Below are 26,040 nucleotides of genomic sequence, written 5' to 3'. Positions count from 1 at the left end.
AGATGATTTTCTGAAAGACAAACTTTTAGATTCATAAGTTTTAAAACATGCAACCACACATATAGCAGGTTCAAAAGGAAGGTAAGGATAAAAAATAGAAGTAGAAAGAGTCTTAGTTCTACGGGACAGAAAAAAAGTAACTCCCTCAGGAGAAAAACGTTTAGCATTCCAATCCAAGGCTTTAACATCAGAAACTCTTTGAAAAGATATTAAACAAAGAAGAGTAGCGAATTTAGCTGAAAGTTGTTTTAGGGACAAAGGAACATTATCAGTCCAAGATTTGAAAAGGGAAAAAATTAGATCCACATCCCAGAAAAATGAATGTTTAGGGGACCGGGGGCGTTTTAATCTAATAGCCTTAAGCACCCTACAAACCAAAGGATGTTTACCTACAGAAAGGTTATTAATCAGATTATATCTAGCAGAAATGGCAGAGGCAGCAAAATAACATCTATGAGTACCTGGGGCCCAAGACTCTTGCATGAGTGATTTAGCTCCATCGGAAAGACCTCGGAGAGTCCAGGGTCCCCTGAGATCGTCCATGCCACTAGTTGGAGAGAGCCTTGGAGAATTAGAATGTGACAATTGCCTTCTGGATCTGTGAGAAGATGGGGAAGAAGAGGAAACAGAATTGGAATATTGATGGACATCTCCAATAGGGACGGACACCACGACTGAGTCGGCCAAAGGGGGTCACTATCGTTAATGAAAGAAGATCTCTGCGAACAGTTGAAATTGTCCTCAGAATCATTGAAAAAGGAGGGAACGCGTAAACTCCCTGAAGTGGCCACGGATGAAGGAAGGCATCTATGGCTGCAGCATCCGGATCTGGGCACCAGCTGAAATAAGGATGAATCTGAAAATTGGTCCTCGATGCAAAAAGATACAGACAAAAGGGAACCCTGAGAGATTGAAGAGAGAGAAAAAGGCTCCTGTCTAATTTCCAATTGCTGAAATCTGTCAAATGTTGAGAGCCCCAATCCGCTGCTGAATTTGATTGTCCTAGAATATATTCTGTAGTAAAAAAGGGGGGTAAATAAAAAAGAGTTAATAGCCCCTAAGCCTCTAATTCCTACTATCTTCTTCCTAGATAGTGAATAATTTGAAGGAGGTGGGGGAGGTGGAAATGAGGCGCTAGAAATAGCACTAGGGGTTATATTAGTGTGTATTTAGAGAGTTAAAGGCTTGTAGGTGTTGAAATCACATCAGATTAGATAATTAGCGACAGGTGTAAAACATATAAGGGTCTTGTAAATGTTGAAATCACTAAAGAACTAGTGACAAGATGTAAACCATAAATAAACAACAATTTATTACAAATGTAACCCTATTAATAGAGAAGCACAAATCTTAGTGCTATAAAATGGGCATGTAAAATATACAATAAAAGTTATAAAATACCTAAGTGTTGCAACCCTGATTCATAAATTCAAGTTATTTTGATTAGCACAAAAAACAGTAGGTTTTCTGAGGGGAGACTTTTCTAAAGTATACCAAGGGTTAAACCACAAAAACTGTTACAAAAGTTATATGAGCGGTGATACAATGTATCAGATAAAAGTCAATCCTTGCAATGATGCAGTTAGGGATATATATCATGCAGTAATGTTCAGATTATAATCCCATATGCAGCGATATTAGCTGTGTAGTGGAGAATTAGTGGCAAATATCAGATGACAACGGTATTCACATTTGTAAATGAACAGGAAAGCTTGTAATTTTAAGTCAGTTCACTGAATATTCCATTTAGGTAAGGGGTATTAGTGTAAATGTTCTTACCATTATTTGAAGATGAATCCAGCTAGCCTTATTTGCAGTGTTCTGCCTTATTCCCCAGCGCTTGGCGCATCTACTTACTCTCAGGTGGGGGAGTTCCGGGAGGTCAATTGCCCTATGACCTGATTCCCCATCTGGATCCTCTGTGCCCGTAAACGTAAGGGCAGACACCTCAAGCTGTAGTCTTTTTTTATATACTTGCGCAAGTTATTCCTTAGAAGGTTCTTACTTGAAGTCTTTCCTGCACTTTAGTACTGAACGTACACAGGTAATTCTCCGGTCTCCTTCTGGTGTAATAGAAAGTCACACTCCCATCGACATGTTTCGCCAGGCGTTCTGGCTTTTTCAAGATGAAGTGTGAACTCAATATCCGCCTTTAAATAGTGTTGTGCAAACTTTTATTGGATTCCGCTGGGTCCTAAAACCATAGTGCTGGGATATTTTCTGGTTGCCATATCTATTTGCCATATTTTTATTTTCCTCTTTAACCTCCTATAATTCCTTATAATCAACCGCTCTACAATTTAAATGGTTATTCAGATGGTATCATTCAAAAGGGTCACAATTGATCATTTTGAATATCATAAAAACACAGAATAAAGTGCAATGTTGTTTAACAAAGGATAGTTCACATTTTTCTTTTGTTAAATATTGTAAGAGATATTTAGATGTAATTATTAGTTTGCAGTTTTCTAATTTAGTAAACTTTGGGTTACAAAAGAGAAGAATAGAAATCAAAGGAAGAAGAAGAAAAAAAGAAAAAAGGAAAAAATATATAGAATAAGAATTCAAAGAGGGCTACGTTGAGCCAGAAGGAAAATATCTTCTTAGATATATATAAAAATTCTGTATAATTTGTGTTTAAGTATCAAAAAGTGACTATCTTTACTCACATATAATGTTAAAGTGTATTTTAGACTGATTAAAAATTATTTCCTCAAGGTGTTTAATGTATAAAACACAGAAATATTTTGATGAATTTATAGCAAAAATATTCTTGTGTAAGATAGGACGCATCATCATATAAACAACATAGGGAAATGGGAAGTTGTGAATAAAAGGTTAAGAAAAAAATATATATTTAAGTGCCTAAAAAAGGGGAAATGTCTAATTCTGAGTTTAGACCGTGAGGGTGAATAGTGTTAAACTATAAATAAATTCTGCTTCTTTCTTTACAATAGTCTGTTCAAAGTTCCCTCCTCTCCAATTCTGTTTTACTTTATATAAACCCCAATATTTCATGTCTAACACGTTGTTCTTATGTATCTCTCTAAAATGTTTGTACAAATGGGTATCTAGGTTGTCTTTTTTTATGTTGCAGATATGTTCCCTTATCCTGTCTCTCAACATGCGTGTCGTTTCACCAATGTAGATGAGATCACAGGAACATTGCAACATATAAATTATACCCTTGTTTGTGCATCTTATCACATTCTCTATTTTAAACTCTTTCACTTTATTTGGAACTTATATAGATTTCTTTTTAGTACTAAATTGGCAGGCCCTACATATATGACAGGGGAAGAATCCTTTTATATCTGCTCCTTTCAGATCTTTATATAAAGATTTATTGTTGCTCTTTTTATATTCACTTGGTGCTAGAATTGTTTTCAGATTTTGAGTTTTTCTATATATTACCCTTGGATACAGCTGTATTTTGTCTCCCAAGATTGGATCATTTTTCAGGAGGTGCCCGTGTTTTCTTAGTATCTTTTTTATTACCAAATGATCCTCACTGAAATCATTAATAAAAGGGACATTGAAATCATCAAATGTATATTTATTATGTTTAAACTTATTTTCTAACAGTTTCTCCCTCTCGGTATTCCTTGCTCTGTCTATTGCCTTATCAATTTATCCTTCTTGTAACCTCTGTCATTAAACTTTTCTTCCAAAAATGTTGTTTTGAGTTTCAAAATCATCATTTTTTGAGCAGTTCTTTCTAATTCTCAGACTTTGACTAATTGATATACTCTCTTTCCACTTTGAGAAGTGGCAGCTAGAGGCATGTATGAAATTATTTGAGTCTACCTCTTTGAAATGTGTTTTTGTTTCAATATTATTAGACTCTACTGAAATATCCAGATCAAGAAAAGTAATTTGTTTTTTAATAAACTGATAAGTAAACGAGATACCTCGATCATTGCTATTCATGGACTCAAAAAGTTATATGAGGTTCTCTTCTTTCCCTCTTCAAATAATAAAGATATCATCTATATATCTCTTGAAGAGCACAAGGTTCGCACCAAGCTCAGAATGGTCTAGGAATCTCTGTTCCCATTCCCCCATAAACAGATTGGCATAGCTTGGTGCGAACCTTATGCCCATCGCAGTCCCTTCAACCTGGAGATAATATTTGTTATTAAAAGAGAAATAATTATGCTCTAGTATGAATCTTATACTTTGTAATAGAAAGCCTTTCTGTTCTTTAGGTATCTTTTGTGTATCTTGGGTAAGTGGTAGAAGACCGGCACTCTTGGAATTTTTTTTAAAATGAAGTCATATTCTCCTTCATTTAGGATGCCGTTTCTTCTACCACTATCCAAAATAGAAATTCATTTTTTATTGAATCTCTCAGTACGGTTGATATCAAGTTTTCTGTAAGTCTTTTTATCACCTAGAAGTCTCTTAGCCTCTTTACAGTATTTTGATCTGTCCATTGTTGAACAACATTGCACTTTATTCTGTGTTTTTATGATATTCAAAATGATCAATTGTGACCCTTTTGAATTATACCATCTGAATAACCATTTAAATTTTAGAGCGGTTGATTATAAGGAATTATAGGAGGTTAAAGAGGAAAATAAAAGAATGGCAAATAGTTATGGCAACCAGAAAATATCCCAGCACTATGGCTTTAGGACCCAGCGGAATCCAATAAAAGTTTGCACAACACTATTTAAAGGCGGATATTGAGTTCACACTTCATCTTGAAAAAGCCAGAACGCCTGGCGAAACATGTCGATGGGAGTGTGACTTTCTATTACACCAGAAGGAGAACGGAGAATTACCTGCGTACGTTCAGTACTAAAGTGCAGGAAAGACTTCAAGTAAGAACCTTCTAAGGAATAACTTGCGCAAGTATATAAAAAAAGACTACAGCTTGAGGTGTCTGCCCTTACGTTTACGGGCACAGAGGATCCAGACGGGGACTCGGGTCATAGGGCAATTGACCTCCCGGAACTCCCCCACCTGAGAGGCTGCCGGAAATACGGAGTAAGTAGATGTGGCAAGCGCTGGAGAATAAGGCAGAACGCTGCAAATAAGGCTAGCTGGATTCATCTTCAAATAAGGGTAAGAACATTTACACTAATACCCCTTACCTAAATGGAATATTCAGTGAACTGACTTAAAATTACAAGCATTCCTGTTCATTTACAAACGTGAATACCGTTGTCATCTGATATTTGCCACTAATTCTCCACTACACAGCTAATATCGCTGCATATGGGATTATAATCTGAAAATAACTGCATGATATATATCCCTAACGGCATCATTGCAAGGATTGACTTTTATCTGATACATTGTATCACCGCTCATATAACTTTTGTAACAGTTTTTGTGGTTTAACCCTTGGTATACTTTAGAAAAGTCTCCACTCAGAAAACCTACTGTTTTTTGTGCTAATCAAAATAACTTGAATTTATGAATCAGTGTTGCAACACTTAGGTATTTTATAACTTTTATTGTATATTTTACATGCCCATTTTATAGCACTAAGATTTGTGCTTCTCTATTAATAGGGTTACATTTGTAATAAATTGTTGTTTATTTGTGTTTTACATCTTGTCACTAGTTCTTTAGTGATTTCAACATTTACAAAACCTTTATATTTTTTACACCTGTCGCTAATTATCTAATCTGATGTGATTTCAACATCTACAAGCCTTTAACTCTCTAAATACACACTAATATAATAGTAAGATATCACTTTATCCATAGTACTTTTAACCCCTAGTGCTATTTCTAGCACCTCATTTCCACCTCCCCATCTCCTTCAAATTATTCACTATCTAGGAAGAAGATAGTAGGAATTAGAGACTTAGGGGCTATTAACTCTAGCGCTTTTTTATTTACCCCCCTTTTTTACTACATTTTTTTCTTCCATAAATAACAAAACAGCAAGAGAGTCATGGAAATATTCTCATATACGGATAAACTGTTAACAGAACTAGAATCTAAAGACAGACCTAGCACATCAGCAGAATATGAGAGAGTTGACACTAATACATTTATATATAAGAATTGAAACAAAAAATGGAACCTATTTTTCTAGAAAGATATTTAGATGAGGAGCTCATACCTAGAGGTTTAAAACAGAAAAAAATCCTGTACTTTCCAACTGAGCGATACACTTCAGGAAGAATGGGAAAAAGTGTTATTTGAAGCATCTAAAGGATTAATAGAGATTATAAAAAAATCTAGAAATGAGACACTCACTAATATTAATGAAGAAATCCTCAATATTAAAAGCAAATTAGATAATAGTGAAGAGCAGCACCTTTTAAAAAATAGACATGGGGGGCGGAGCCAAGCTGTGCTGGGACATGGCTGTGCATTTGTAGAGCTCCGGTGATGTTACTGCTCACTTAACATAAGACCCATAAGTGGAGACCCTAACCTTGCTACATTGGATCCCTAAAACCTCCTGACAGGCACCGGTGAGCTTTGGGAAGACACTCTTGCACCATATAAGAGAACGGCCAGACCTTATTCATAACGGAGGTCCGGTCGCCATCTTGGATTTTCCCGGGCAAGTCTGGAAACATTCCTGCTTGTTTGAAACAAACCCAAACCCTATAGGAACTGAAAGGAGGTGATTACCTTCGGACCTCCAGCCAAGGAAACAGCCGCTGGTGACCCGCTAAGGAGAGGAACAGATACAGATCGACCGCAGGCTCACTACACCAGGCCACGCGGTACATCCGCTCACATAAGGTAAAACTGCACCGCAACTTTTTACAACTGTGGGAGAGACTGATCATATAAGAGACCAGGTCTAGCCTCTGAGACACCCAAATCTGATCGATACCTGGCTGTCCCTACCTCAGTCATAACATGGGAGAGTGAGATGTATGTCAAATTTTACTAATACTTTATTAACCCCTTAATTGCTGCACGCCAAGCTCCCAGAGGCATCTGATACCTGGGCAACAGGAGGCTAAGCAGGGTGAGACCAGGTCTAAACACAGGGAGAATACTATAAACTTGGAAAAAGAAAAAACAGCTTCTCAACCCTGTTCATACCTGTCAATAAAAGTGAATTTTTTTTTTTTTTTTATTTTTTTTTTATTATCAGCTGCAGCAATTTTAAAAGCCTGAGAGGGTACTTTAATTAGGACATATTGTTGTGGGAAGACCATATTACCTAAAACTAATCTGTTTGCTTTGGGGGCAGTGACTTCTGTTGCTCCTGCTGGGACTCTGTGGCCATTTCTTTCATATACAGCTGACCACTATCTGACTTGCCTCCATAAGACTTTTTGCATAAGAATCTGTCCTACCCTTTTAACACGAACTACCATTATGTCCCAACGAAAAGGTCCTAAGACAGACAAGAGCAATAAACTACCAGCGACCACACCATCTGTGTCTGCATTCTTTCACTCTACAGACTCAGGCCTCTCAGAGCAACTACAATCGCAAGACAAACCTGCAACAGACATGCAGGCGGAATCCCCGCCTTTGCAACATAATTCTCTACTGGCCCTGCAGTCACAGATTGCTGAACTCCCCTCCAAGAATGATCTTGAATCCCTTAAATCTTTCATCAAAGGCGAAATGAGGGAGCTCAGGAAGGACCTTACTGAAATGGGCTCTAGACTAGACTACCTTGAGGAGGGCCAAGACGCTCTTAACACCATGGTAAGCTCAAATACACAACAACTTTCAATACAGGACTCCATGGTGCAGTCTTTACAGGAGAAACTTGAAGATCTGGACAATCGTGGAAGGAGGAATAACCTCAGGATCAGAGGTATCCCTGAAGATGTCCCACAGGATCATTTGAAAACATACATTACAGATTTGTTTCACTTTCTAACACCAAGGTCACCACCACTCCAAAATGATGATATCGAACGGCTCCACAGAGCACTCAGGCCCCCATCTAAACCACCATCTCCACCACGAGATGTGATTCTGAGGTTTCTAAGGTACACTACAAAAGAGGAGCTGTGGCAAGCAGCGAGAGCAAGGAGAACTATCACATTCAAAGACCACAACATACAAATTTTCCAAGACCTCAGCCCGCAAACCATCCAGCGGCGCAAAGAGATCAGATTTCTTACCAAAATTTTGCAAGAAAATAATATTAGATATCGGTGGGGATTTCCATTTAGTTTAATCATCACTCACAATGGTTCCCAGATTATTTATAAGTCCTTCCAAGACCTGGACAACCTGTCCAAGAAGCTAAAGATTAATATTGCTCCCCCTGGAGAGGACGTTCTGGAACTTTCATCCTCAAGACAGGACAATAATCGAGACCCCCCAAGGGAACAGCGACTGCAGTGGATCAAGTCACAGTCCAAAAGAAGGAAAACTGAACCATCTACACCAGACACTCTTTGAATACATTGCAGATGATGTGTGCTAAGACACCTGGACTTTGCTATTTTGGACTAAACCCATTCTGCCTACCAAACTTTAGCTCGACCATATGAGGTCATTGGACTTTCAGTAACCCTTTTCTTCCACGAGGACTCTGAACATAGGTAATGGGTAAGAACCAAATGGCCTACACACAGTTTAATATAGTAATAATAATTATGTTATGATGTACTGCTTGCATTTTAGCCCCTAAATGTTTGGGTTAATCATAGTTAGCGAATTGTATTAGAGTTTGGGGTTATGTCTTTTTCCCATCCCCACCCTTGTTTCACATTCACCACAAGTCTCCACTTTGTGTCTTTCTATAGCACTTTTATTGATACCAAGAGCGTTAAGTAACACCGTTTACCCCCCTACCAAGATGTGTTTTCTTTGGAATACACTACATGTTAGAACAGTTTTTAGATGTTGTTCAATCTATTATGTTATTATTATGTCCATTGTGTATATGATGTCTCATGCCATCCCTCCAATGTTGCCCTACTCAGCTAAGAAATACGAGCTAACCCTGTACCAGTCCTTCTCAATAGTGTATGAACAAAAACAGACTAATGCTGACAAATACGACTACAATTAAAGTCCTTTCCCATAATGTCAAGGGGTTTAACATCCCACAGAAACGATCTATGGCATTTCGAGATTATAAAAGACTTAAGTGTGACGTCGTCATGCTTCAGGAGACCCACTTTAAAAGGGGGTCTGAACCCCATTTATCTTTCAAGAAATTCGGCCCTGCTTATTTTTCTTCTAATGACTCCAAACGTAATGGAGTATGCATAATGATTAATAAAAAAATTCCCTATAAAGTGAGTTCAATTGTTAAAGACAGAGAGGGGAGATATCTAATTATTTCAGGGACCCTATACCATAAACCTATCACTTTGGTGAACATTTATGCGCCCAGCCTCGACTCCTCAAAATTTTTCCATCAAATTGGTAATAAAATATTAGAAACTGCCAGAAATAGCTTGCTTATGGGTGGTGACTTTAATGCTGCGCTTGACCCCACCATTGACTGCTCATCAGGTAAATCCTCAGTCCCCAACTGCACCCTTAACCTAATAAAATCCCAACTAACGACTCTTGCATTACATGATGTCTGGCGAATCCAACATCCGACCATGAAGGATTATACCTTTTACTCATACCCTCACCAAAGTTATTCTAGGATAGATTACTTGCTGACAGATGTCTCTAGTCTATCACAAGCTCTCGAGTCAGAAATATATCCCATAACTTGGTCAGACCACTCCATGATTAGTTGTACCTTTAACTTTAATATCAACACCTCCCAGTCGAGGATCTGGAGACTAGACGAATCTCTCTTCAAAGACCCTTTAACTCAGATCCAACTTACTAAGTCCATTGAGGAATATTTTGAACTGAATGCTAATTCTAATACCTGCCCACAACACATCTGGAATGCCCACAAATGTGTCCTTAGAGGAGAGCTGATAGCTATTAAGGCCGCTAAAATTAAACAAAATCAGAACTACTTAGCCTCACTGTTAGCAGATTTAAATAAACTTCAAGATATTCACAAAAGATTCCCCAAAGATCGCTCCCTCCTTAGTAGCTTAGAACACAAGCGAGCACAACTCAACATGTTTCTGGGGGTTGAGGCCAAGCGCAATGCGATATTTCTTAACAAAAATTTCTATGAAGGAGCTAATAAACAGGGCAAGCTGTTGGCAAGACAGTTGAGGAAAAAAGTGCTCAACAGGTATATTCTACATATAAAAGACGACAAGGGGAAAGATTGGTACACATCCAAAGACATAACATGCAATTTCAGACAATACTACGAGTCACTGTACAACTTAGACCGGACTACCCCTTCTCCTTCCCTTGCAGACATACAAACCTACCTGAATCAGTTACACATCCCGGGAATATCTGAGGAGCAGAGGGACAACTTAGATGCACCCTTCTCAGCTGAAGAAATTAAGCTAGCAATTAAATCACTTAAAAAAGGAAAGTCCCCGGGCCCAGACGGCTTTGGTAATGCTTACTATACCACATTCAAAGACCTCTTAATACCACATCTCCTAACATACTTTCAAAGCATAGATGATAACAAAGCGTTCCCCCCTCTAGCACTACAAGCTCATATAACTCTGCTCCCAAAACCAAATAAACCTACTACATTAATGCCAAACTACAGACCAATTTCTCTGTTAAACACAGACATAAAGATTTATGCTAAGGTCATAGCCAACAGGCTTAACCTGATTCTGCCTGGAATCATACACCAAGATCAGGTTGGTTTTGTCCCTCACCGCGAAGCTAGGGATAATACTGTACGCAATCTACACTTGATGTGGTATGCCAAATCCAAAAATATCCCCTCAATCTGGCTCTCTACCGATGCCGAAAAGGCCTTCGATAGAGTCGGATGGCCTTTTCTAGAGATGGCGTTGCGAGCCTTTGGGCTCAGCGACAAGACGCTACATAGAATTTTTGCACTTTACAATAAACCTAGCGCCAGGGTGGTCCTTAACGGTGTCTTATCAGACCTGTTCTGCATCACAAATGGCACCAGACAGGGTTGCCCCCTGTCCCCCTTATTATTTACATGCCTCATTGAAACCCTGGCGATTAAAATCAGATCTAGCCCAGGGGTACAGGGATTAGTGGTGGGGGGAAAGGAATACAAGATGTCACTCTTTGCAGATGACATTCTCTTCTCTTTAATAAACCCAGTTGCAACAATTCCACTCCTTATGAAAGATTTGGAATCATTCTGTAAACTGTCTAACTTTAAAATCAACCATTCTAAATCTGAAATACTGGGTGTGGCCATAGATCAACAAACAGAAACACTCATAACCAAAATATGTCCATTTAAATGGAGTGGGGAATCCCTGGGATACTTGGGAATACAGCTAGCTGATAGCCCTGATAAGTTATTTAAATTAAATTATATCCCAATCAAGAACATCCTCACGAGAGACATGTCTTCCTGGACTAGGAAACACCAGTCTTGGCTGGGCAGGATTAACACTGTAAAAATGAATGTGTTTCCACGCTTGTTATATATCATGCAAACCCTCCCTATTCAACTACCCAACGCTTACACCTCTCAAATGCAACGGCTATTCAGTTAGTTTATTTGGAATAGACGCCCCCCTAGGATTAACAAATCCACTATGACAAGACCTACAGCTCAGGGAGGCCTAGGCGTTCTTGATATAGATTCCTATCGTAGATCCATATTTCTCCAAAGAATTCTTGATTGGAGAATACACAAAAATCACAAGAGATGGATCCTATTAGAGGAAGACCTAAACCCTGACACTGACCTGCCTTCCGTATGCTGGCATCCAAACTCCCAAGTGTTGAGTAGACAGGTAACCAATCCAATCACCCGAGAGACCCTTAAAATATGGGACACCTCCAACATAATGAACCCATACATCTCCTCATGCCCAGGCCCTTTAACATCACTTTTGCACAATAGCGAGTTTTCCCTGCTATCTTTGATCAAACTCGCTGAACCACAGGCTGGTAGTTCCGAGGTCTCAGTAACACAAATTATAAATAATGAGCGACTATTCACTCGGGAACAATTGGTTGACGGGGGACACGACTGGGCTACTAACTGGTTTTCTTACAGGAGAGTACATCACTATATCACGACACATCACCAACATGCAAACCTGGTACGCCCCCTAACAAACTTGGAGCAGCTATACAACTCCTCACCCCCAATCAAACATAGTCTCTCACGTATTTATAACATTATCACTCAAGCACCCCCAGGTAATTTGCCGCGCTCCATTGAAATGTGGGAGAAAGAGTTAGGGATAATTATTACCCCTCAAACTGGGACTAGCATTTTCCACAATACCAAATCTATTTCTACATCTGCCTCTATCAAAGAACTAAATTACAAAATATTACACGGTTGTTATCTGACTCCTAAAAGGTTATATAAATTGTTCCCAAAGACTAGCAATCGTTGTTGGAGATGTGGACATGTAGGTAGCAACATGGGCCACATGTGGTGGTGGTGCTCTCAGATTAACACACTATGGCGTAATATAATTAATGAAATTGAGAACATCTTCCAGACTCTTCTCCCTCTAGACCCCTTGGTTTGGCTGCTGAATAAGCCTATTAAGCTACCGCAGACACACTTTAAGCCACTATTGAAAATTATGATAAATAGTGTTAAGGTATTAATAGCTCAGAACTGGAAATCGCACGAGGTCTTCTCTGTGAAACTCTGGCAGAATAAAGTCACAGATATGATAGAAATGGAGGAATATGGTTCATACCTGTCTGGCAATAGGGAATGTTTTATTGAGGCTCAACAAACCTGGGAACAATATATTAAGAGAATTACTACTAGAAGTCCTAATCCCCCCTTGACACTACATGAGAGCGTATATACCGTAGATCATAGCCATTACTGGCTTACTTTGAAGACTGGTACAGCTATTAAGCTTTCGAATTACTAAAACATTGGATTATTTACTAGCAGATTAGGTCTATTAAAATGGATATTGTTACAGACATTGAGACACTGAAGTTCTGATAAAACTAATTTATAAAAAGTTAAAATGAGAATCCGTGATGCATGCTTAATCATATTTGATTGCTTTATTCCTTATAGCAATATTGTGTATTATAACGTTTGCTAGACAAATGTAAATTGTCATTACTGTATAATTATGCATTGTGCTCAATGTTGTATTACGGATCCTTAATAAAAAGATTTTGAAAAAAAAAAAAAATAGACATAAAATGATTATGGAAAGGTTAGATACATTGAAAGATGAAATCATTGTTAATAGGTGTAAGAAAATAGAAAGAGATGAGAAAGAAAAAGAAACACAGGAAGACCAAAATATGAAAGTTATAACAGAAAATAACACTAGGTATGACTCAGATAAAACAGACAATAAAGATAACCAGATGTCAAAAGAGACTTACAGATACCAGAGAAATAAGGAAGTGAAACACTCAGTAAGGGCTACATTTGAAGATCAAGGAAATATGAATACTAGAAGATATAATGAACAGAGACACTATGCACATTATGATTCAACATATAGAAGGAGTAATCCTTTCAATTATAACAATAGAGGTTTTAAACCTTATGTGAATAGACACCAATATAGACATATAGTGATGTTGCGAACATAAAATTTTCCGTTCGCGAACGGCGAAAGCGAACTTCCGCAAATGTTCGCGAACGGGCGAACCGGGCGAACTGCCATAGACTTCAATAGGCAGGCGAATTTTAAAACCCACAGGGACTCTTTCTGGCCACAATAGTGATGGAAAAGTTGTTTCAAGGGGACTAACACCTGGACTGTGGCATGCCGGAGGGGGATCCATGGCAAAACTCCCATGGAAAATTACATAGTTGATGCAGAGTCTGGTTTTAATCCATAAAGGGCATAAATCCCCTAACATTCCTAAATTGTTTGGAATAACGTGCTTTAAAACATCAGGTATGATGTTGTATCGATCAGGTAGTGTAAGGGTTACGCCTGCTTCACAGTGACAGACCAAACTCCCCGTTTAACGCACCGCAAACAGTCCATTTGCACAACCGCAAACTCCCCATTTGCACAAGGTTTGACCTGAGCTCTGCAATGACGGCATTCTGGTGGTGGCAACAGCATGCGTTGATTGGCGTGCTGTCTGGCTGACCCCGGGTGCCGATGCATGCTGTCTGACTGTGCCACTAGCTCCTTGCGACGACCTCCCTCTGCTTCCAACTCATCTCCTCCTCTCTGTCTCCCCATCTGAACTTTCCCCCTGTTCTTCTTCTCTTCTAGCGGGCACCCACGTGACATCCACGGACGCATCGTCATCATCAACCGCTTCACTTGTATCTGACAACTCAGCAAAGGAAGCAGCAGCGGGTACAACATCATCATCATCACACCATACGTCCATGTGTGTAATGCTACCTGACTGAGACATATCCCTGTTATCTACATCCTCTGGCAATAATGGTTGCGCATCACTCATTTCTTCCAACTGATGTGTCAATAACTCCTCTGACAGATCAAGTGAAGCGGCTGTGGTGCTAGTGTTGGTGGTGGTGGCAGGCGGGTGAGTGGTAACTTGAGAGGTGCCCGAAGCTAAGCTGGAGGAGGATGGTGCGTCAAGGTTCCGAGCGGAAGCTGTAGAAGATTGGGTGTCCTGTGTTAGCCAGTCAACTATGTCCTCAGAACTTTTTAAGTTCAGGGTACATGGCCTCTGAACACTGGGCATTATTCTAGGGCCAAAGGGAATCACAGCCCTACGACCACGACGGCCCCTGCGGGGTGGCCTGCCTCTGCCTGTCATTTTTTTTTCGATTAGTGGTACTATGCGTGCAAGCTACTGTGACAACAGATATGAGTGGCACTGTGCACTGGCAGAAGTTGGCAGAGTAGACGCTGTAGGCCTGACACACACGCTTGCAGACAACAAACTGCTATTCAATCTATTACAGTCAAAATAGTATTTTTTTTTTAAATGTACACTACTGTTACACCAGATATGAGTTGCACTGGTGTGACACTGTGCCCTGGCAGGCCCTGAAACGCACACGTGTGAAGGAAACTGACTGCTATTATTTCACAGTCAAATTTCTAGTTTTTTTTTTTTTTATGTACACTACTGTTACACCAGATATGAGTTGCACTGGTGTGACACTGTGCCCTGGCAGGCCCTGAAACGCACACGCGTGAAGGAAACTGTCTGCTATTATTTCACAGTCAAATTTCTAGTTTTTTTTTAATGTACACTACTGTTACACCAGATATGAGGTGCACTGGTGTGACACTGTGCCCTGGCAGGCCCTGAAACGTACACGTGTGAAGGAAACTGACTGCTATTATTTCACAGTCAAATTTCTAGTTTTTTTTTAATGTACACTACTGTTACACCAGATATGAGTTGCACTGGTGTGACACTGTGCCCTGGCAGGCCCTGAAACGCACACGTGTGAAGGAAACTGACTGCTATTATTTCACAGTCAAAAAAGTGTTTTTTTTTTTAAATGTACACTACTGTTACACCAGATATGAGTTGCACTGGTGTGACACTGTGCCCTAGCAGGCCCTGAAACGCACACTTGTGAAGGAAACTGACTGCTATTATTTCACAGTCAAAAAAGTGTTGTTTTTTTTAAATGTACACTACTGTTACACCAGATATGAGTTGCACTGGTGTGACACTGTGCCCTGGCAGGCCCTGAAACGCACACGTGTGAAGGAAACTGACTGCTATTATTTCCCAGTCAAATTTCTAGTTTTTTTTAATGTACACTACTGTTACACCAGATATGAGTTGCACTGGTGGGACACTGTGCCCTGGCAGGTCCTGAAACGCACACACGTGAAGGAAACTGACTGCTATTTTTTCACAGTCAAATTTCTAGTTTTGTTTTAACCCCTTAATGACCGAGGACGTACGCCATACGTCCTCAGAAAAAATACAGTTAACGCCTAAGGACGTATGGCGTACGTCCTCGGTTTGGAAAGCAGCTGGAAGCGATCCTGATCGCTTCCAGCTGCTTTCCGGTTATTGCAGGATGCCTCGATATCGAGGCATCCTGCAATAACAAATTTTACCCCTCCGGTGCAGAGAGAGACACTCTGTGGCTCTCTCTGCACCGGGCATCAATGGCCGCATTCGTTGGTGGGTGGGAGCTGAAGTGGGAGGCGGGTGGGCGGCCATCGATGCGGTCCTTGTCAGAGCCGGGGGCGCACGCGCGTGCACGGGAGGAGGCGGGCGGGCGCGTGCACGGGGAGGGAGCGGGTGGGAACCGCTACACTACAGAAAAAAATGTTTTTAGAAGTGGGAGAAAGGGGTGCAAAATATTTAGTACTTGGAAATCTAAGTGATCTGGGAGCAGGTGGGGGATTGGTCTTGGGGGGGGGGAAGCTACACTACAGAAAAATGAAATAAAAATAAAAAAAAAACATTTTATTTGCAAACTGGGTACTGGCAGACAGCTGTCAGTAAACAATATGGCCCCCAATAAGGCAGAGGGGGAGGGTTAGGAAGCTGTTTTGGGATCAGGGAGGTTGGGGGCTAAGGGGGGATCCTACACAACAGCATATGTAAATATGCTAAAAAAATATATATATATAAAAAAAGATACCTTTTATTTTAGTACTGGCAGACTTTCTGCCAGTACTTAAGATGGCGGGGACAATTGTGGGGTGGGGAAGGGAAGAGAGCTCTTTGGTAGGGATCAGGGGGTCTGATGTGTCAGGTGGGAAGCTGATCTCTACACTAAAGCTAAAATTAACCCTGCAAGCTCCCTACAAGCTACCTAATTAACCCCTTCACTGCTGGGCATAATTCATGTGTTGTGTGCAGTTGCATTTAGTGGCCTTCTAACTACCAAAAAGCAACGCCAAAGCCATATATGTCTGCTATTTCTCAACAAAGGGGATCCCAGAGAAGCATTTACAACCATTTGTGCCATAATTGCACAAGCTGTTTGTAAATAATTTCAGTGAGAAACCAAAAGTTTGTGAAAAAATTGACTATTTTTTTAATTTGATCGCATTTGGCGGTGAAATGGTGGCATGAAATATACCTAAATGGGCCTAGATCAATACTTGGGGTTGTCTACTACACTACAATAAAGCTAAAATTAACCCTACAAGCTCCCTACAAGCTCCCTAATTAACCCCTGCACTGCTGAGCATAATACACGTGTGGTGCACAGCGGCATTTAGCGGCCTTCTAATTACCAAAAAGCAATGCCAAAGCCATATATGCTATTTCTGAAAAAAGGGGATCCCAGAGAAGCATTTACAACCATTTGTGCCATAATTGTACAAAATGTTTGTAAATGATTTCAGTGAGAAACCTAAAATTTGGAAAAATGTAAGGTTTTTTTTTTTATTTGATCACATTTGGCGGTGAAATGGTGGCATGAAATATACCAAGATGGGTCTAGATCAATACTTTGTGTTGTCTACTACACTACACTAAAGCTAAAATTACCCCAAAAAGCTCCCTACATGCTCCCTAATTAACCCCTTCACTGCTGGACATAATACACATGTGGTGCGCAGTGGCATTTAGCGGCCTTCTAATTATCAAAAAGCAACGTCAAAGCCATATATGTCTGCTATTTCTGAACAGAGGGGATCCCAGAGAAAAATGTACAACCATTTATGCCATAATTGCACAAGCTATTTGTAAATAATTTCAGTGAGAAACCTAAAGTTTGCGAAATTTTTTTTGAAAAAGTGAGCAATTTTTTTTATTTGATCGCATTTGGTGGTGAAATGGTGGCATGAAATATACCAAAATGGGCCTAGATCAATACTTTGGGATGTCTTCTAAAAAAAAATATATACATGTCAATGGCTATTCAGGGATTCCTGACAGATATCAGTGTTCCAATGTAACTAGCGCTAATTTTGAAAAAAAATGGTTTGGAAATAGCAAAGTGCTACTTGTATTTATGGCCCTATAACTTGCAAAAAAAGCAAAGAACTTGTAAACATTGGGTATTTCTAAACTCAGAACAAAATTTAGAAACTATTTAGCATGGGTGTTTTTTGGTGGTTGTAGATGAGTAACAGATTTTGGGGGTCAAAGTTAGAAAAAGTGTGTTTTTTTTCCATTTTTTCCTCATATTTTATAAAAAAATTTAAAGTAAATTATAGGATATGATGAAAATAATGGTATCTTTAGAAAATCCAATTAATGGCGAGAAAAACGGTATATAATATGTGTGGGTACAGTAAACGAGTAAGAGCAAAATTACAGCTAAACACAAACACCGCAGAAATGTAAAAATAGCCCTGGTCCCAAACGGACAGAAAATGGAAAAGTGCTGTGGTCATTAAGGGGTTAATGTACACTACTGTTACACCAGATATGAGTTGCACTGGTGTGACACTGTGCCCTAGCAGGCCCTGAGACGCACATGTGTGTAGGAAACTGACTGCTATTATTTCACAGTCAAAAAAGTGTTCTTTTTTTTAAATGTACACTACTTTTACACCAGATATGAGTTGCACTGGTGTGACACTGTGCCCTAGCAGGCCCTGAAATGCACACGTGTGAAGGAAACTGACTGCTATTATTTCACAGTCAAAAAAGTGTTGTTTTTTTTTTTTATTATAATTTTTTTTTTATTAAGACATTCAAGTGAGAAAATTAACATCAGAACAAATGCAAGTCATTACATCAGTACATTTTTTTTTTTCTTACATCATTTTGAACACACAAGACTTTTGGCATTAAACAAGTTCGGGTATAGACCCAAGTGTCCATTGATTATAGTAAAGTAATGTTACTTGCCTATAAGTATTATGTCTCTATTTTACAACATTAAAGAAATTAATATATGAAACACAAACTATGTAATATACAGCTCTTAGTGGTTTAATCTCGATAGGCTTATACCAAAGTGTACTACTATTCATACATTTAAACAATAACCTTGGTCCAATTAGAAATACCTATAGCAATACACATTTGGATGGTCATGTATCTAAATGGACCTGTGTGTTTGTATATTCGTGTATGTCCGTGTATGTCCAGAGGTGAGGTAAAAAAGGGGGGGGGAGAGAAGGGGGGGAGGTTATGAGGTTCCCCAATAGTCAAGGTTTAGCTGTATTCCCATTTGATATAGTCTAATCTGGAAAAAGAGTGAGCCAAGGATGCCATATCTGGAAGTATTGATCAACTTTATCTAGTACTCTAAAGGAGTAATGTTCCATCAGCCTGATATGCCTGATTATGGATAATACTTGTGTAAGCGACGGTGAGGTTTTATTTCTCCATGCTCTGGCAATGGCAAGTTTGGTGGCCATAAATAGGTAGATCGTGAGTGCGTCAGTGTGGTCATTTAGGGAAGGTATTGGCATGTGTAGGAGGGCAATCTCCGGTAGGTAGGGAGAGATGATATGGAGGTCTCCTAGGATGCTATATATTTTCTTCCATAGAGGTTGAATTTTTGGGCAGGACCACCAAATGTGCGTGTGTGTACCTGTTTGTCCACACTGTCTCCAACAGAGAGGGGTTTGGGAATTATAGGCCGTGTGCAAGGTGACAGGGACGAGGTGCCATCTGACAGTGATTTTATAATATAGCTCCCATAGGGTGGCACAGTGGAGTAGTTTTCTAGTCAGCTGAATCCTACTATTCCATATACTGAGTTCCACTATGAATCCGATCTCCCTCTCCCAGGCACTGTGTTGTGCGATTTTATGAAAAGGTTTAGAATTGGTCAGGAGGTTATAATGTAGGGACATAGAATGTTTAACCATACATGCTTGATTCCATGTTAATTCCCACAACCAAGGAGTTCTGAGGGCTTTCTTTGGGTATCCCCAAGATCGTAGCCACGAACTTACACGAAAGGCTTCAAACTGAAGTCTGGAGGGTATATTAAATTTAGTGCATAGCTGAGAATGAGGAATCCAGACCTCTGACTCATAGAAATCAGTGATAGTCTTAATGTGTAGGTCCTGCCATAAGTCTATATGTGCCTCTGGGAGTGAAAATAGAATATGTCGGATGGAGTCCCAGAACCTCAATGCGTCATGGATTATGGGACATAGGTGTCCCAATTTGTGTCTATGGTGTGCTGGTATCCATAAGAGATCAGATAGTGTTAGGTTGGGGGGAAGCGTCGAAGATTCAGCGCAATACCAGCCTAAGGAGTGTGACTTATCATTATTCCAGTCAAGTAGGTGAGAGAGTCTGGCTGCATTAAAGTATGTGACTAAGTTTGGAAGGGCTAATCCTCCTTGGGTGTAAGGTCTCTCTAGAGTGTGTCTCGCTGTCCTAGGTCGCTTATCTCTCCATATGTAAGTAGTAATCATGCCTTGTAATTTATTCAAAATGGGTCTCGGGATGTTATATGGAATACATCTGTACAAATAGGTAATCTTAGGGAGGAAGGACATTTTTATAGCCGTCATTCTCCCAGTCCAAGAAATTTCTCTATATTCCCATGTATTCAGTAATTTATGGAATTCTGTAAGTCTGTCTGTAAAGTTCTTAGATATGGTGGTCTTGGGATCCGCTGTTACACAAACCCCCAGGACTTTAATAGAGTCTGATTTCCCATGGAATCTGTATAGGGTTTGTAGGTCTTTAAGCGTCTGGGTAGGCACATTGATGGGTAGGGCCTCCGTTTTGTCAATGTTCAGTTTGTAGTAGCTCATGGAGCTGAATGTATTAATAATATTAAATATCGCTTCTAAGGAATCTGCTGGGGAGGTCAGAAACAGAGTTATGTCATCCGCATATAGCGAGATTTTATGTGTGTAGTTTCCGTATGTGAACCCCCTGACCTCGGGATCTATTCGTATTGCCTGTGCTAAGGGTTCTATAGCTATTGCAAAAAGGAGGGGGGAAAGAGGGCAGCCCTGTCTCGTTCCATTGGAAATAATAAACGTATCCGACTGAAAGCCTGTACCTCTGATTCGTGCTGTAGGGTGGGAATATAATGCTTGTATAGCTTTTATAAAGGGGGCAGGGAAGTTAAATATCATCATTGTCTCCCAAAGGTAAGCCCATCTTACTCTATCAAAGGCTTTCTCGGCATCCAGGGACAAGGCCAAAAATTGATCCCTGCCCCTGGACGCCATGCTAAGGAGGTTTAGTATGCGTCTGGTGGCGTCTGGCCCTTCTCTATTTGGGATAAATCCGACTTGATCCGAATGTATGAGTGTATTAATTACTTTTGATAGCCTATTAGCTAATAATTTGGCATACAATTTTATATCAATATTGAGAAGGGAGATGGGTCTGTAACTGCTACATAACTCCAGGTTCTTTCCTGGTTTAGGGATCGTAACTATTACTGCCTCTAGGAATTCTGCATTAAATGAGCCCTTTTGCATAACTTCCTGAAATACTCTACAGAGTATGGGAGCTAGAGTGACCTGGAAGGTTTTGTAAAAGCGTGCTGTGTATCCATCGGGGCCGGGGGATTTCCCTGACTTGAGTGAGCTAATTACACTGATTACTTCCTTAGTTGTGATTGGGGTTGCTAAGATGGGGATGGATGCTGCGTCTAGTGTAGGTAGATGGAGGTTTTTAAGGTAATTAGAGATGTCCATGGGAGAAGGAGGGGTGGTCTCTAAATCTGTTTCTAAATTGTACAAGGCGTGGTAAAAGTCCCTGAAAACTTGGCCTATATCTCTTGGGGCATATAGTGGCTGTCCGTCATTGTTTCTGATGGTCAGTATCCTCGACTGTGCTGTGCGGTGTCGTAATTTCTTAGCTAAGAGAGGGGAAGCCTTGTTACCGAAGTGGTAGTATAATTTTTTAAATCTCTCTAGTGTATTATGCGTCTTTCGAGTTCTATGTCTTGTATTTGATAATTTATCTCCTGGAGTTGGTCGTTTACCATAATGGAGTATGTAGTAGCAAGTTGTTGTCTTAGTAATCTGGCTTGTATAACTAGTGAAGAGAGAACCTTGCCTCTCTGTATACGTGAGTTAATCTCTACATCTATTAGGTATCCTCTGAGTACTGCTTTGAGAGTAGCCCATAAATTCTCTGTAGTGGTCTGATGGTTATCATTTATTTCTAGAAAGCTAGTAATTTTCTCCTGTGTACTTATCTTGGTGAGTGGATCTGTAAGTATGTGGTCTCCCAGCCGCCACTGGGGACTTGGTGTATAGGGTAATTGGTCACCTAAAGACATATGTAAGGCATCATGGTCCGACCAAGAGATTGGGACAATCTTGACAAATGATATTTTATCTAGTGATAGAGCAGGGACAAAGAAATAGTCAATTCTGGTGTGGGATTTGTGTGGGGAAGAGTAAAAGGTAAAATCTCTGTCTTGAGGATGAAGAGATCTCCAGACATCATAAAGGTCGTATTGGCAGATCAACGCTCTAAATGCTCTGGATAAAGAGTGCATAGATCTGTCTAATGTGGAGATCCTGGGACCGATTCTGTCTATGTTATGGTCCCACATAAGGTTGAAGTCTCCGCCTAAAACCAAGGTTCCTTGTCTGATTTCTGTTATCGTGTGTAACAACTTATTGAGAAAGCGTATTTGCCGGACATTTGGAGCATATAGGTTTGCGATAGTAACTAGCTGGGTGTTTAATCTGCATACTGTGATGATATACCTAGCTTGGGGGTCAATTTCGGTGTGTATGAGCTCCACTTTTGTGTCTTTACTGAATAAAATGGCTACTCCTCTAGCTTTCGATGTAAATGACGCTTCTAGGACTACAGGGTATCTCTTATTTGTGTGAGGTATCTGTGGTGTGGTTGTCCAATGAGTTTCCTGTAAGAGTGCTATGTTTACTTTTTTCTTTTGGAGATAATTAAAAAGTAGACTGCGTTTCGTTGGGGAATTCAGGCCTTGCGTATTGAGGGATAGGACATGAAGGTGTTCCATGTTGGATTGCGACGAGGTGTATGCTGTATAGTGCGAGTGTGGGGGGGGGGAAGTACAGGGGGATTTCACCTCTGGAATTGGTCAGTAGTAAGGTCTTAGTGGTTTCCTTTGTGTAACCTAATAACCTGTGATATTGGTGGAGCTGTAGATATTTGGAGTGGGAAAAGGAATAAAAGAGTACAGCGGACAAGAGCCGCTTGAGTTCGAAAAATGGGTAAAGGACCCGTGATGTGCGGGGGGCGGAGTCTGAGATACAAGTTAGTGCTCTGGAGTGAGTCTGAGTAGGGTTCTAGATAAGGAGGTTGAGGGAGGGTATCGGGGTGACAGGACATTAGGGCCCTCCAGGACGAGGGTTTGGAGGAATGGTATTATATTATGTTAAGGAGCTCAAGTGGTCAAGGTAAGAGAAAGAGGTGTTCACATATGTTATAATTGAGATACCCCTTGTGGGAAGAAGTAAGGCCTTTCAGTGATCTTATCGTGTAAAGAAAAAAAAAGAAAGGAGAGGAGAAGAAAATAAAAAAAGGGTTAAGATATGTGTAGCATAATGTGAAAAAACATTAAACTAATCAGTGAGCAATAATGGTACATATAGGAACGTTAGGTAGTCTATATACTCTACCTGTTGAAAAGGCAACATGAGATTTCTAAAATAACATTCAACTTCCCTAACAGGGGATTAAAGTTAAGAACAAGTCATAGTGAACATGTCTAGGCAATCGTATATACTATCCAATGTACATTTCCAATATAGCAGTCATATTTATACTGATTAATAGATACAAACAACTGTTATAAAACTTTTAGCTTCACCTGCTTGTCATCTGAGTGAGGGCAAGGTCTGGATGTTCTCTCCTTATTGTGAAAGTTCTGTTTAGGTCTATCTGCCGGTGCTGACAGCGTTCTTCTAAGATACAGAGGATATTCTTTTCCAGTTCTGTTTCTTGACTTTGGTTGGGGATATAAAGAGTTCATCCCCTATAAAAATAGGGACTTAGAAGAAAAGTCCGGTTATTAACTGATGTGAATCGGTATACACGAGCTGAGGAGAGTAAGATGTGTACCCGTTTGTAAGCTCGTGTAACGTTCAAGCAGAAAGGTCATGTTTTGTTGAAAAGGGGAAAGGCACGGATGGTTACCTGAGCTCAGATAAGGGTAAGATGTGTACCCGTGCGTTAGCTCCCATCCTCACTTTATTTGATGGGGTTTGTTGGAAACAGAAGGACTTGGGCTCCACGCCGGGGCAGACACGTTGAGGGGCTCTGAGATGTCTTCTGGGTTCTGATTTGTCTTTCGGGAGAGATCAAGTCCCAGAGTGTCAAGGAGTTTCATTCCCTGATCAGGTGTGGAGATCACATAAGACTTGTCTTGGTGTTGCATAAAGAGCTTTACTGGGAATCCCCATCTGTATTTGATGTTATTATGTCTCAGGACTCGTGTGAACTGCTGGAAAGTTCTCCTTCTTGCTAAAGTATGTTGTGATAGATCTGGAAAGATCTGAAGTTCCTGGTTTGAGTTTTTCAGCATCTTGTTGGCGAATGAGGCTCTTTAGTTGTGAAATAGTGTAATCTCACGATGACATCTCTGGGGGTATCTGCAGTCGAGTTTCGAGGTCTTAAGGCTCTATGAGCCCTATCTATCAGTAAATCTTGTGGTTGAAGTGTTTCCAGGATTTCTTTGAATAACCCCTGTAGGTGAGCTGATAGGTCCGTTGTGGTGACAGATTCTGGGATGCCACGTATTCTTAAGTTATTACGGCGAGACCTGTCTTCAAGGTCTGCTAGTTTGCCTTCCACTTCAGTAATCATTTCTGCTAAGTTTTGGGAGTAGGCGAGAAGGTTGGAGTGATCAAGAGCCAGATCTTCGTGTTTCTTCTCCAAGGTCTCAGTGCGTTCATTTACTGACGAGATTTCTCTCTTCAGTTCAGCTACTGATTGCCTGAACTCCTGTCGTAGGGAGGTGTGGTGCGTATCCATTTTGTCAGACAGGGCCTGTATGGTGTCTAAGAAAGTGGACTGGGAAAGGGTGGGACCTTCTCTATGACGACTGTCCGATTTGGGGGGTCTGAAAAGTGAGGTGGCTGAATCTCTGGAATCATCTTCTGAATTCTCCATGTCTGAAGCATGTTTGTTATGAAAGTGATCATTTAAAGTCCTTTTAGGGTGTTTCTGGGCTTTCTGCTTTTTTCCAATCATATTAGCCATGGTGAATAGCATGGATGCTGATTGATGAGGCTAATGTAGAGAACTTTGAGGTGGGATCCTTAAGTTAAATGGTTCCTGGAGGTATCCCCAATCCTGCACCCCTACTCAATTGCCTCTAGCCTTGCATTATATTTCAGGTTTGGCTAAGTATGGGTTGAGAGTAGATCCAGTATAGGCAGATATGTGGACTTGACCCCACTCCCTGGGGCGTGCCCCCTATTGGGCGAAGTGGGGAAAAGGGAGTTGGTTATGACCCGCTGACAGGGGCAGCGGGAAAGGGAGGGAGGGGGTCTAGGCTGAGGGATCTTTTATAGTGACCTCCAAATAAATTGGGATAGAAGAGGCAAGACAGTACAGAGGTTGTGATGGTCTCACGTGATGTTGTAGGTCGGAGAGGATGAAAGAGTCTCTGCTGTGAATTTTACTTTTCTTTAATAGCAGTTCATCCGGGGTGCGCAGTGTATGCAACAGTAAGCAGTGAAGTCTGCTGAACACTGTGCTGTATTATGGTGAATAAGGAGGTATTCCTTGTTATTGGTTTTATTGTCCCTTCTACTTATATGAGGCCAACACAGGATTCAAAAAAGAAAAAAAAACCACAACAATGTCAGCACTGTTAAATTAAAGAGGGGTAGGAAATCTCTCACTGCTGTGTAGTCCTCAGAGACAAATGGAGCGCTGTGAAAAATAAATGCCAAACTATTATTTTTTTGCACTGTTGTCACAGCACTATCTGAAGTATTAGGTAGCTTAATATATAGCTTCACTTAGACCAGGGAAATCCCTGGTCCCTGTCAATCCCTGCCGTTTCTCTAGCAGTGTGTGGCTCTTCACCTACTTGTATCCAGATATTGCAGGAGGAGGATAAGATGGCGGTTTTTGGCGCCTTTTTTTGCAGAAAGTGTCAGGGCAGCCTCAAAAGTTTCTTATTAGAGGGGTAACCAGTGTGTCTCAGCTGATGTTTATATGCTGACAAAAAAAATATGTGTGATCAGCCTTTAGTATCTCCCTTACTGGTAACTAGTGCGTTGTAGTGTTAGATGCAAGTGGCGTGGGGTCTTACCAGATGCAGCGTGGGAACGGTCTAGC

This window comes from Bombina bombina, chromosome 5 (genome assembly GCF_027579735.1).
Source record: "Bombina bombina isolate aBomBom1 chromosome 5, aBomBom1.pri, whole genome shotgun sequence".
NCBI lineage: Eukaryota > Metazoa > Chordata > Amphibia > Anura > Bombinatoridae > Bombina > Bombina bombina.
This window is presented reverse-complemented; position numbering follows the sequence as displayed.